At 53.2% G+C, this 14,222-nt stretch overlaps 1 protein-coding gene across 4 annotated transcripts in view; it reads left to right on the forward strand.

Annotated features, from left to right (window-relative positions):
• Window positions 1-11,428: 11,428 nt before the first annotated feature.
• The window catches only part of LOC139235158 (uncharacterized), a 76,098-nt gene continuing 73,304 nt past the window's right edge, over window positions 11,429-14,222 (forward strand). For all 4 annotated transcript variants that reach the window (XR_011588428.1, XR_011588426.1, XR_011588427.1 and 1 more), the window contains exon 1: window positions 11,429-11,509. The gene's annotated coding sequence lies outside the window, so the exon portion shown is untranslated. The remainder of the gene's footprint in view (window positions 11,510-14,222) is intronic.

The raw sequence follows: 14,222 nt of genomic DNA on the forward strand, positions 1-14,222 counted from the left end.
ATTTAAACCATTTCACAGGCGCAGGGATGAACTCTCGATTCAGGCCGATTGCCTACTGTGGGGAAACCGCGTAGTCATGCCCCAGATGGGCAGAGAGGTGTTCATCAGAGAACTCCACAATGAGCACCCGGGCATTGTCATGATGAAGGCAATTGTCAGGTCACACGTTTGGTGGCTAGGGATAGACGCAGATCTGGAACTTTGTGTTCGCAGGTGCAACACGTGTGCCCAGCTGGGCAATGCGTCCAGGGAAGCCCCCCTTAGCCCCTGGCCATGGCCCGTCAAGCCTTGGTCACGCATCCATGTGGACTACGCTGGTCCTTTCATGGGAAAAATGTTTTTGGTTGTAGTAGACGCCTACTCCAAATGGATCGAGTGTGACATTTTAAATTCAAGCACATCCTCTGCCACGGTAGAAAGTCTACGGGCAATGTTCGCCGCCCACGGTCTACCGGACGTCTTGGTCAGCGACAATGGCCCGTGCTTCACAAGCACTGAATTCCAGGACTTCATGGCAGGCAATGGAATTAACCATGTCAGAACGGCACCGTTCAAGCCGGCATCAAACGGCCAGGCAGAACGAGCAGTGCAGATAATCAAACAGGGGATGCTCAGAATCCAAGGGGGTTCCCTACAAACCCGCTTATCACGCCTCCTGTTGGCCTACAGATCCCGACCACACTCGCTCACAGGGGTTCCACCCGCAGAGCTGCTAATGAAAAGGACGCTCACGATGACATGCAGGCCGTGATCCTTACCAACGGATCCATTACAGACCCAATTCACGTCCGGACCAGGGTCAAACAGGGCTGCGTTATCGCTCCAACCCTCTTCTCAATCTTCCTCACCGCCATGCTCCACCTCACAATACACAAGCTCCCCGCTGGAGTGGAATTAAACGACAGAACCAGTGGGAAGCTGTTTAACCTACGCCGACTCCAGGCCAGGTCCAGGATCACTCCAACCTCTGGCATTGAGCTGCAGTATGCGGGCGATGCTTGCATCTGTGCACATTCAGAGACTGATCTCCAGGATATAGTCCATGTATTCACTGAGGCATATGAAAGCATGGGCCTTACGCTTAACATCCGTAAGACAAAGGTCCTTCACCAACCTGTCATCGCTGCACAGCACTGCCCTCCAATCATCAAGATCCACGGCGCGGCCCTGGACAACGTGGACCATTTCCCAAACCTCGGGAGCCTCTTATCAACAAAGGCAGACATTGATGCGGAGATTCTGCATCGCCTCCAGTGCGCCAGCGCAGCCCTCGGCCGTCTGCGGAAAAGTGTGTTTGAAGACCAGGCCCTCAAATCTACCACCAAACTCATGGTCTACAGGGCTGTAGCAATACCCGCCCTCCTGTATGGGTCTGAGGCATGGACGATGTACAGAAGGCACCTCAAGTCGCTGGAGATATATCACCAACGATATCTCCGCAAGATCCAGCAAATCCCCTGGGAGGACAGGCGCACCAACATCAGTGTCCACGACCAGGCCAACATCCCCAGTATTGAAGCACTGACCACACTCGATCAGCTTCGCTGGGCAGGCCACATAGTTCACATGCCAGACACGAGACTCCCGAAACAAATGCTTTATACGAAGCTCCTTCATGGTAAACGAGCCAAAGGAGGACAGCGGAAATGTTATAATGACGCCCTCAAAGCCTCCATGGTAAAGTGCGACATCACCACTGACACCTGGGAGACCCTGGCCGCAGACCGCCCGAGGTGGAGAAAGTCCATCCGGGAGGGTGTTGAGCTCTTCGAGTCTCGACGCAAGGAGCATGAAGAAGCCAGGCGCAGGCAGCGGAAGGAGCGCGTGTCAAACCTACCGACCCCTTCCCCTGACCAATGTCTGTCCCACCTGTAACAGGGTGTGTGGCTCTCGTATCGGACTGTTCAGCCATCAAAGAACTCACTTTGGGAGTGGAAGCAAGTCTTCTTCGATTCCGAAGGACTACCTATGAGTCCCTGTCACAGGTGGGAGAGATAGTCGTTGAGGGAAGGGATGGGTGGGACTGGTTTGCCGCACGCTCCGTCCGCTGCCTGCGCTTGCTTTCCGCATGCTCTGACGACGAGACTCGAGGTGCTCAGCGCCCTCCCAGATGCACTTAGTGGCATTGAAAGTTGGCATGCAGGTACAGCAAGCGGTGAAGAAGGCAAATGGTATGTTGGCCTTCACAGAGAGAGGACTTGAGTACAGGAGCAGGGAGGTCTCACTGGAATTGTACAGGGCCTTAGTGAGGCCTCACCTGGAATATTGTGCTCAGTTTCAGTCTCCTAATCTGAGGAAGGACATAGAAACATAGAAAATAGGTGCAGGAGTAGGCCATTCGGCCCTTCGAGCCTGCACCGCCATTCAATAAGATCATGGCTGAACATGCAACTTCAGTACCCCATTCCTGCTTTCTCGTCATACCCCTTGATCCCCCGAGTAGTAAGGACTACATCTAACTCCTTTTTGAATATATTTAGTGAATTGACCTCAACAACTTTCTGTGGTAGAGAATTCCACAGGTTAACAACTCTCTGGGTGAAGAAGTTTCTCCTCATCTCAGTCCTAAATGGCTTACCCCTTATCCTTAGACTGTGACCCCTGGTTCTGGACTTCCCCAACATTGGGAACATTCTTCCTGCACCTAACCTGTCTAAACCCGTCAGAATTTTAAACGTTTCGATGAGATCCCCTCTCATTCTTCTGAACTTCAGTGAATACAAGCCCAGTTGATCCAGTCTTTCTTGATATGTCAGTCCTGCCATCCCGGGAATCAGTCTGGTGAACCTTTGCTGCACTCCCTCAATAGCAAGAATGTCCTTCCTCAAGTTAGGAGACCAAAGCTGTACACAATACTCCAAGTGTGGCCTCACCAAGGCTCTGTACAACTGTAGTAACATCTCCGTACCCCGTACTCAAATCCCCTCGCTATGAAGGCCAACATGCCATTTACTTTCTTAACCGCGTGCTGTACCTGCATGCCAACCTTCAATGACTGATGTACCATGACACCTCGTTGCACCTCCCCTTTTTCTAATCTGTCACCATTCAGATAATAATCTGTCTCTCTGTTTTTACCAGCAAAGTGGATAACCTCACATTTATCCACATTGTACTTCATCTGCCATGCTTTTGTCCACTCACCTAACCTATCCAAGTCAATCTGCAGCCTCATAGCATCCTCCTCGCAGCTCACACTGCCACCCAACTTAGTGTCATCCGCAAAGTTGGAGATACTACATTTAATCCCCTCGTCTAAATCATTAATGTACAGTGTAAACAGCTGGGGCCCCAGCACAGAACCTTGCAGTACCCCACTAGTCACTGCCTGCCATTCTGAAAAGTACCCATTTACTCCTACTCTTTGCTTCCTGTCTGACAACCAGTTCTCAATCCACATCAGCACACTACCCGCAATCCCATGTGCTTTAACTTTGCACATTAATCTCTTGTGTGGGACGTTCTTGCTATTGAGGGAGTGCAGCGAAGGTTCACCAGACTGATTCCCGGGATAGCGGGACTGACATATGAGGAGAGACTAGATCAACTGGGCCTTTATACACTGGAGTTTAGAAGGATGAGAGGGGATCTCATAGAAACTTACAAGATTCTGACGGGACTGGACAGGTTAGATGCGGGAAGAATGTTCCCGATGATGGGGAAGTCCAGAACCAGGGGTACAGTCTTAGGATAAGGGGTAGGCCATTTAGTACTGAGATGAGGAGAAACTTCTTCACTCAGAGAGTTGTTAACCTGTGGAATTCCCTACCGCAGAGCTTTGTTGATGCCAGTTCATTGGATATATTCAAGAGGGAGTTAGATATGGCCCTTGCGGTTAAAGGGATCAAGGGGTATGGAGAGAAAGCAGGAATGGGGTACTGAGGTGAATGATCAGCCGTGATCTTATTGAATGGTGGTGCAGGCTCCAAGGGCCTAATGGTCTACTCCTGCACCTATTTTCCATGTTTCTATGTTTCTATATTAGGGCGGTCTTTGGCCAGCGACTCCCAGGTGCCGGTGGGGATGTTGCACTTTATCACGGAGGCTTTGAGGGTGGTCCCTGTAATGTTTTCTCTGCCCACCTGGGTCTCGCTTGCCCTGAAGGAGTTCCGAGTGGAGCGTTTGCTTTGGGAGTTCGGTGTCTGGCATGCGGACAATGTGGCCTGCCCAACAGAGCTGGTCGAGTGTGGTTAGTGCTTCGATGCTGGGGATGTTGGCCTGAACGAGGACGCTAATGCTGGTGCGTCTGTCCTCCCAGGGGATTTGCAGGATCTTGCGGAGACATCGTTGGTGGTATTCATCCAGCGATTTGAGTAAATTCAAGGCAGAGATCGATAGATATTTGAGCACTGAGAGGTATGGGGATCGGGCAGGGAAGTGGAGTTGAGGTAGAAGATCAGCCATAGTCTTATTGAATAGCGGAGCAGGCTCGAGGAGCCGTATGACCGACTCCTGCTTCTAATTCTTGTGTTCTTGTGTGCCAACATCCTTGACTGGAACTGGTGGACAACCAGCACCCTCTGCTGGAACTACATAGAATTACAACAACAACATTTCTGTCTTGCTGAAAGCTGCGTCACTTTTTCCGACTGTCATTACGTTGTCCCTAATCAGTACAGCTATTTCACCTGCCCTTTCCCCCCTCTTTATCGTTTCTAAATATGTTATACAATGCAGTCATAGAATCATAGCGAAGTTTACAGCCTGCAAGGAGGCCATTTCATAGAGGCTTCCATAGAAACATATAAAATTCTGACGGATTGAGACAGGTTAGATGCAGGAAGAATGTTCCCGATGTTGGGGAAGTCCAGAACCAGGGGTCACAGTCTAAGGATAAGGGGTAAGCCATTTAGGACCGAGATGAGGAGAAACTTCTTCACTCAGAGAATTGTGGAATTCTCTACCGCAGAGAGTTGTTGAGACCAGTTCGTTGGATATATTCAAGAGGGAGTTAGATGTGGCCCTTACGGCTAAAGGGATCAAGGGGTATGGAGAGAAAGCAGGAAAGGGGTACTGAGGTGAATGATCAGCCATGATCTTATTGAATGGCGGTGCAGGCTCGAAGGGCCGAATGGCCTACTCCTGCTCCTATTGTCTATGTTTCTATGTTTCCTCAGGCGACCGAAGGCTGCACTGGAGGCGGTGTTGGACTTTGCCGTCAATGTCTGCTCTTGTTGATAAGAGGCTCCCGAGGTATGGGAAATGGTCCGCGTTGTCCAGAGCCGCACATTGCGTGGGCCCACTAGCTGGTGGCGGTGTTTGTGGAGGACTCCATGGACCTGCAATGTGGGGGCCCACCAGCCGGTGGCGGTGTCGCTGGAGGACTCCATGGACTTGCAATGCGGGGGCCCACCAGCCGGTGGCGGTGTTTGTGGAGGACTCCCTGTGGACCTGCAATGCGGGGGCCCACCAGCGGGTGGCCGTGTCGATGTGTGTCTGTATCTGTGTGTGTGTGTGAGAGAGAGAGAGAATGTTTCTGTCTCTATCTGCCCTCCCTCTGCCCCTGTGTGTGTGTGTCTCTGTGTGTATGTGACTCTCTGCCTATGTCTGTGTGTGCCTGCCTCAGCCTTCGGTCGCTTGAGGAAGAGAGTGTTTGAAGACCAGGACTTCAAATCTGGCACCAAGCTCATGGTCTACAGGGCTGTAGTAATACCCGCCCTGCTGTATGGCTCAGAGACATGGACTATATACAGCAGACATCTCAAAACACTGGAGAAATGAACCGCACCAACGTTAGTGTTCTCGCTCAGGCCAACATCTCCAGCATCGAAGCATTGACCACACTCGACCAGCTCTGCTGGGCAGGCCACATCATCCGCATGCCCGACACGAGACTCACAAAATAAGCGCTCTACTCGGAGCTTTGACACGGCATGCGAGCCCCAGGGGGCAGAGGAAATATTATAGGGACACCCTCAAAGCCTCCCTGATAAAGTGCAACATCCCCACCGACACCTGGGAGACCCTGGCCAAAGACCAGTCTGCCCTAAGTGGAGGAAGTGCATCCGGGAGGGCGCTGAGCACCTCGAGTCTCGTCGCCAAGTCATGCAGAAAACAAGCGCAGACAGAGGAAGGAGCGTGCGGCAAACCAGGCTACCCGTACCTTCAACCACCGTCTGCCCCACCAGTGACAGAGACTGTAGGTCCCGCATTGGTCTCATCAGTCACCTGAGAACTCACTTTTAGAGTGGAAGCAAGTCATCCTCGCCTCCTAGGAACTGCCTATGATGATGGTGATGTGTGTGTGTGTATCTTTTTGTGTCTCTGCATCTGTGTGTGTCTCTGTACGTGTCTCTGTCTCTCTCTGTGTGGCTGTCTCTGTATCTGTGTGTGGGTGTGTGTGTGTGTGTCTCTCTCTGTATCTCTGTGTGTATGTGTGTGTGTTTATCTCTCTCTGTCTGTGTGTGTATGTATGTGTCTCTATCTCTGCGTGTGTGTGTGTTTATCTTTGTGTATGTGTATGTGTATCTGTGTGGGAGTGTGTGTGTGTCTATCTCTCTCTCTCTCTGTGTATGTATTGGTCTATATATCTCTGTGTGTGTGTTTATCTGTGTGTGTGTATGCGTCTCTGTATTTGTGTGGGTGTGTGTGTGTGTCTCTCTCTGTATATGTCTGTGTGTGTCTCTCTCTCTCTGTATATGTGTGTGTGTTTGTGTGTGTGTGTGTCGCTCTCTCTGTAAATGTGTGTGTCTCTGTGTGTGTGTCTCTCTCTGTCTCTGTATATGTGTGTGTGTCTCTCTCTATATGTGTGTGTTTCTGTGTGTGTGTGTCTCTCTCTCTCTATCTCTGTCTCTATATATGTGTGTGTGTGTATCTCTCTCTGTATATGTGTGTGCGTCTCACTCTCTCTCTGTATATGTGTGTGTCTCTCTGTATATGTGTGTGTGTCTCACTCTCTCTCTGTATATGTGTGTGTCTCTCTCTGTATATGTGTGTGTGTCTCTCTCTCTCTGTATATGTGTGTGTGTCTCTCTGTGTAAGCGAGAGAGAGAATCTGTGTCTCTGACTGTCTCTGTATGTGTCTCTCCCTTTGCCCGTGAGTGCATGTGTGTGCGAGAGTCTGTGTGTGTCTCGGTATCTCTATCAGTGTGTGTGCCTATGTCTGTCTCTCTCTCGCTCTGCCTTTGTCTCTCTCTCTCTCTCTCTCTCTCTTTAAGATTATTAATATTTAATTAATGGCTTTGGCTCCTGATGCAGACCCGGGAGGCCAGGGATTGACTCGATTATTTCTCAGTGGCAGTCGGTGAGATGAGGCTGAGGGACTGGGACCTGGGTGGCTGGGATAGTGAGGGTGCAGTCCAAGCTGGGAGCAGGGAGAGAGCCCTTGGGGGGTGGGTGAGTGTCTCAGGCCAGAGAGGCTGCAGGTCCCGGTCAAAGTTGGGACTGATGCAGTGTTGCACGAGTTTCCATTGAGATTTAAACCCTCTGGGTGGAGTTTTTCCACTGCGGAGATGCTGTTTAAAGGCAATCGTTTGAGAATGAATGCATTTTTAACACACAGCTGGGGTGAGGAATCTGGGTGGGAATTGTGCCTACATAGTTATAAATTATCTCTTTTTCAGTGTGAGTCAGTGAGAATAATCTCCTCCAGCCTTGGCTCAATGGGCTGCACTCCCTCCCCTCTGAATCAAATGTTGCGAGTTCCAGTCCCACTCCAGAGACTTGAACACAGAAATCTAGGCCAACATTCCCAATGTTAGTACTGAGGGAGCTCCGCGCTGTCGGAGGGGCAATACAGAGGGAGCTCCGCGCTGTCGGAGGGGCAGTACTGAGGGAGTGCCGCACTGTCGGAGGGGCAATACTGAGGGAGTGCCGCACTGTCGGAGGGGCAATACTGAGGGAGTGCCGCACTGTCGGAGGGGCAATACTGAGGGAGTGCCGCACTGTCGGAGGGGCAATACTGAGGGAGTGCCGCACTGTCGGAGGGTCAGTACTGAGGGAGTGCCGCACCATCAGAGGGGCAGTACTGAGGGAGTGCCGCACTGTCGGAGGGTCAGTACTGAGGGAGTGCCGCACTGTCGGAGGGTCAGTACTGAGGGAGTGCCGCACCATCAGAGGGGCAGTACTGAGGGAGCGCCGCACTGTCGGAGGGGCAGTACTGAGGGAGTGCCACACTGTCAGAGGAGTGGTACTGAGGGAGTGCCGCACTGTCGACTGGGCAATACTGAGGGAGCGCCACACTGTCGGAGGGGCAGTACTGAGGGAGTACAACACTGTTGGAGGGGCAGTACTGAGGGAGTGCCGCACTGTCGACTGGGCAATACTGAGGGAGTGCCACACTGTCGGAGGAGCGGTACTGAGGGAGCGCCGCACTTTCGGTGGGGCAGTACTGAGGGAGTACTGCACAGTTGGAAGGGGCAGTACTGAGGGAGTACGGCACTGTCGGAGGGGCAGTACTGAGGGAGCGCCGCACTGTCGGAGGAGCAGTACTGAGGGAGCGCCGCACTATCAGATATTTTTAGTATAAGGGGTGTTGCACAGGTGTGGGGCAGACTGGTTGGGCTGGGTGCTCTTTGCCTTTCCGTCATTGTTCATGGGTTTGTATGTAACCTTTAGGGCTGCTGAACGAGGGCCATACAGCTCTTTGTCGGCCAGTGCAGACACGATGGGCCAAAATGGCCTCCTTCTGCCCTGTAAATTTCTATGTTTCTATGTTTCTATCTCTGTAACCTCCTCCAGCTCCTCCATCCCTCCCTAACCTCCTCCAGCCCCAAACCCCTCCCTATCTCTGTAACCTCCTCCAGCCCGGACACCCCTCCCTATCTCTGTAACCCCCTCCAGCCCCTACATCCCTCCCTATCTCTGTAACCTCCTCCAGCCCCGACACCCCTCCCTATCTCTGTAACCTCCTCCAGCCCTGACACCCCTCCTTATCTCTGTTACCCCCTCCAGCCCCGACACCCCTCCCTATCTGTGTAACCCCCTCCAACCCCTACATCCCTCCCTATCTCTGTAACCTCCTCCAGCCCCGACACCCCTCCCTATCTCTGTAACCTCCTCCAGCCCTGACACCCCTCCTTATCTCTGTTCCCCCCTCCAGCCCCGACACCCCTCCCTATCTCTGTAACCCCCTCCAGCCCCTACATCCCTCCCTATCTCTGTAACCTCCTCCAGCCCCGACACCCCTCCCTATCTCTGTAACCTCCTCCAGCCCTGACACCCCTCCTTATCTCTGTTACCCCCTCCAGCCCCGACACCCCTCCCTATCTCTGTAACCCCCTCCAGCCCCGACACCCCTCCCTATCTCTGTAACCCCATCCAGCCCCGACACCCCTCCCTATCTCTGTAACCTCCTCCAGCCCCTACACCCCTCCCTATCTCTGTAACCCCCTCCAGCCCCTACACCCCTCCCTATCTCTGTAATCTCCTCCAGGCCCACAACCTACCCCGAGATCTCTGCACTCCTCTAATTCTGCCCTTGACCAGGGACACCCTCAAAGCCTCCCTGATAAAGTGCAACATCCCATTCTATTAAGCTCCACCCCTTCCATCCAGGCTTGCTAAATACATTATATTCTGATGCAATTTGATGCCAGTGGAGTGGGCTGATTCTCTGAGAGTTAGCTCTTTACTTCAATGATCACAGATCGACTGCAGTAAGCGGGAAATAAACTCTGCCCCCCCCCCCCACCCCCAAAAGCTCTGGAATTCACTCCCTAAACCTCTCCTGTCTCTCTCTCTCTCGCTCTCCTCCTTTAAGACGCTCCTTAAAAGCAACCCCTTTGAGCAGGCTGTTGGACACCTGCGCCAATATCTCCACATGTGGCTCGGTGGGTGAGGATAGGGGGCACTTGGGGTTCCGGTTTGAAGTCAGGATTAGGGTTTGCTCTCAGGGTTGGGAGCAGACTTTGTGATTTGCATGTTAGGGTTAGGATAACGTTCGTGAATATGATTCTGACTACTCGATTAGAGTGGAGTTTAAAAGCTGGGATAAAGAGACCAGAACTGTAACCAGTACTCCAGATGTGGCCTCGACAGAGCCCTGTATAGTTGGAGTAACATTTCTTTGCTCTTATACTTCAATCCCTTTGTAACACAAGCTAACATACCATTTGCCTTTCTCATTGCTTGCTGTAACAAACGCTTGTGTTCGAAGATCAGGCCCTGAAATCTGACACCAAGCTCATGGTCTACAGGACTGTAGTGATACCCACCCTCCTGTATGGCTCAGAGACGTGGACCATATACAGTAGATACCACAAATCGCTGGATAAATACCATCAACGATGTCTCCACAAGATCCTACAAATCCCCTGGGAGGACAGATGTGCCAAGGTTAGTGTCCTCGACCAGGCCAACATCCCCAGAATCGAAGCACTGACCACACTCGACCAGCTCCGCTGGGCAGGGCCACATTGTCTGCATGCCCGACATGTGACTCCCAAAACAAGCGCTCTACTCGGAGCTTCGACACGGCATGTGAGCCAGAGGTGGTCAGAGGAAACGTTACAGGGACACCCTCAAAGCCTCCCTGATAAAGTGCAACATCCCCAATGACACCTCGGAGTCCCTGGCCAAAGACCAGTCCGCCCTAAGTGGAGGAAGTGCATCCGGGAGGGCGCTGAGCACCTTGAGTCTTGTCGCCAAGAGCATGCAGAAACCAAGTGCAGGCAGCGGAAGGAGTGTGCAGCAAACCAGTCCCACCCACCCCTTCCTTCATCGACTATCTGTCCCACTTGTTCCCGTATTGGACTGTTCAGTCACCTGAGAACTCACTTTTGGAGTGGAAGCAAGTCTTCCTCGATACTGAGGGACTGCCTATGATGATGGCTTGCTGTACCTGCATGTTAACTTTCTGTGATTGGTGTACAAGTACATCCAGGTCCCTCCGAACACCAATATTTTCCAATCTCTCACCATTCAACAAATATCTCACTCCCCCTCCTGGTGTCTCCCTGTATTACAGCTCATTCCTAAATCCATTGAGACAGACAGAGAGAGAGAGAGGGAGGGAGGGAGAGAGAGAGAGAGGGAGGGAGGGAGAGAGGGTGGGATGGAGAGAGACAAAGAGAGAGGGAGGGAGGGAGAGAGAGAGAGGGAGGGACAGAGAGAGAGAGAGAGAGGGAGGGACAGAGAGAGAGAGAGAGAGGGAGGGACAGACAGAGAGAGAGAGAGAGAGACAGAGAGAGGGAGGGAGGGAGAGAGAGAGAGAGAGAGGGACAGAGAGAGAGAGAGAGAGAGGGAGGGACAGAGAGAGAGAGAGACAGAGAGAGGGAGGGAGGGAGAGACAAAGAGAGAGGGAGGGAGGGAAAGAGAGAGAGAGGGAGGGACAGAGAGACAGAGAGAGAGAGAGAGAGAGAGAGGGACAGAGAGAGACAGAGAGAGAGAGGGAGGGAGGGAGAGAGAGAGAGAGAGGGAGGGACAGAGAGAGAGAGAGAGGCAGAGAGAGGGAGGGAGGGAGAGAGAGAGAGAGAGAGGGGGGGACAGAGAGAGAGAGAGAGAGGACACAGAGAGACAGACTGTGTTCCTGAGAGGACGAAGACTTGGATAAGAGGCTTTGATCGATACAGTGAGTTTTATTTCTCAGCAATGCCAATTATTCGGACAGAGGTTTTACAGGGTCGGGGGTCGCGGGGCCTACACAATCAAACGGAGCCTAAATTCTGAATTACAGAGTGATTACAGACTGTTCTATCGAAGTAACATAGGAACAGGAGGAGATCATTCAGCCTCTTGAGCCTGTTACATTAGGAACAGGAGGAGGCCGTTCAGCCCCTCGAGCCTATTACACAGGAATAGGAGGAGGCCATTCAACCCCTCGAGCCTGTTACATTAGGAACAGGAGGAGGCCATTCAGCCCCTCGAGCCTGTTACATTAGGAACAGGAGGAGGCCATTCAGCCCCTCGAGCCTGTTACATTAGGAACAGGAGGAGGCCGTTCAGCCCCTCGAGCCTGTTACATTAGGAACAGGAGGAGGCCATTCAGCCCCTCGAGCTTGTTGCACAGGAACAGGAGGAGGCCGTTCAGCCTCTCGAGCCTGTTACATTAGGAACAGGAGGAGGCCGTTCAGCCCCTCGAGCCTGTTACATTAGGAACAGGAGGAGACTGTTCAGCCCCTCGAGCCTGTTACATTAGGGACAGGAGGAGGCCGTTCAGCCCCTCGAGCCTGTTACATTAGGAACAGGAGGAGGCCATTCAGCCCCTCGAGCCTGTTACATTAGGAACAGGAGGAGGCCGTTCAGCCCCTCGAGCCTGTTACATTAGGAACAGGAGACCATTTCGCCCCAGCAGCCTGTTACATTAGGAACAGGAGGAGGCCATTCAGCCTCTCGAGCCTGTTACATTAGGAACAGGAGGAGGCCGTTCAGCCCCTCGAGCCTGTTACATTAGGAACAGGAGGAGGCCATTCAGCCTCTCGAGCCTGTTACATTAGGAACAGGAGGAGGCCGTTCAGCCCCTCGAGCCTGTTACATTAGGAACAGGAGGAGGCCATTCAGCACCTCGAGCCTGTTACATTAGGAACAGGAGGAGGCCGTTCAGCCCCTCGAGCCTGTTACATTAGGAACAGGAGGAGGCCATTCAGCCCCTCGAGTCTGTTACATTCGGAACAGGAGGAGGCCATTCAGCCTCTCGAGCCTGTTACATTAGGAACAGGAGGAGGCCGTTCAGCTCCTCGAGCCTGTTACATTAGGAACAGGAGGAGGCCATTCAGCCCCTCGAGCCTGTTACATTGGGAACAGGAGGAGACTGTTCAGCCTCTCGAGCCTGTTACATTAGGAACAGGAGGAGGCCATTCAGCCCCTCGAGCCTGTTACATTGGGAACAGGAGGAGACTGTTCAACCCCTCGAGCCTGTTACATTAGGAACAGGAGGAGGCCATTCAGCCCCTCGATCCCCTTACCCAGGAACAGGAGGAGGCCATTCAGCCTCTCGAGCCTGTTCCGCCTTTCAATCCCATCATGGATGATCTGTGACCTCAGATTCCCTGCAGTCGAGGGATATTTTTGAGGCTGCACTTCAATGTGAGTTTGTTAAAGGGGAAGTGACGAGGATATTTCTCCCCCTGACAGCCCAAATTCACCCCCTCTTCCCCCCCGTCCCCCCCCCAACCCCCATCGCTCTTCCACCTTCCATTACAAAGTTGTCCAACAAATGTAGCTGAATTTAGCAGCTTTCTCCGAGGGACAGGGGAAGCTAATGTTGCCCCTCCCTGGGGTAAAGATTGGAGGGGGGGGACGGGGGGGTTGGAGGAGGGAGAAATCAGTCAAAGTATTCCACTCCGAACCGCCTACTCGTGCCGCAATGTGCACATTAGGGTGGGGCAGGTGTCCGAGGGAGGGTCTCCGGTGATCAGCGAGGCCTTGCACAGTCAAATAGTGCAAAGCTTTCCCCCCTATGCCTTGAGCTCGCGGGCCGGGGGGGAGGTGGGGTCTGTCGAGGGGCAGAGGGGGAGAATGTCTGGTGAAGGGTTAGTCCCCGCACCGTGGGGCCCCGAGCCGTTCCCTGGTGTCCTGTGCCAAGCGGTTTATCCGGGTTTGGGGGGTTGTGTGAGTGTGTCAGCAATGGCTCAGTGGGGAGCGCCTCACTGTCAGACGGTCAGTACTGAGGGAGTGCCGCACTGTCGGACGGTCAGTACTGAGGGAGTGCCGCACTGTCAGACGGTCAGTACTGAGGGAGTGCCGCACTGTCGGAGGGGCGGTACTGAGGGAGTGCCGCACTGTCGGACGGTCAGTACTGAGGGAGTGCCGCACTGTCGGAGGGGCAGTACTGAGGGAGTGCCGCACTGTCGGAGGGGCGGTACTGAGGGAGCACCTCACTGTTGGAGGGGCGGTACTGAGGGAGTGCCTCACTGTCGGAGGGGCGGTACTGAGGGAGCGCCGCACTGTCAGAGGGGCAGTACTGAGGGAGCACCGCACTGTCAGAGGGGCAGTACTAAGGGAGCACTGCACTGCCGGAGGGGCAGTACTGAGGGAGCTCTACACTGTCGGAGGGGCAGTACTAAGGGAGCACCTCACTGTCGGAGGGGCAGTACTAAGGGAGCACTGCACTGCCGGAGGGGCAGTACTGAGGGAGCGCCGCACTGTCGGAGGGGCAGTACTGAAGGAGCATAGAAACATAGGAATATAGAAAATAGGTGCAGGAGTAGGCCATTTGGCCCTTCGAGCCTGCACCACCATTCAATAAGATCATGGCTGATCATTCCCTCAGTACCCCTTTCCTGCTTTCTCTCCATACCCCTTGATCCCTTTGCCGTAAGGGCCATATCTAACTCCCTCTTGAA

The sequence above is a fragment of the Pristiophorus japonicus genome, chromosome 2 (genome assembly GCF_044704955.1).
Source record: "Pristiophorus japonicus isolate sPriJap1 chromosome 2, sPriJap1.hap1, whole genome shotgun sequence".
In the NCBI taxonomy this organism is placed as follows: Eukaryota; Metazoa; Chordata; class Chondrichthyes; family Pristiophoridae; genus Pristiophorus; species Pristiophorus japonicus.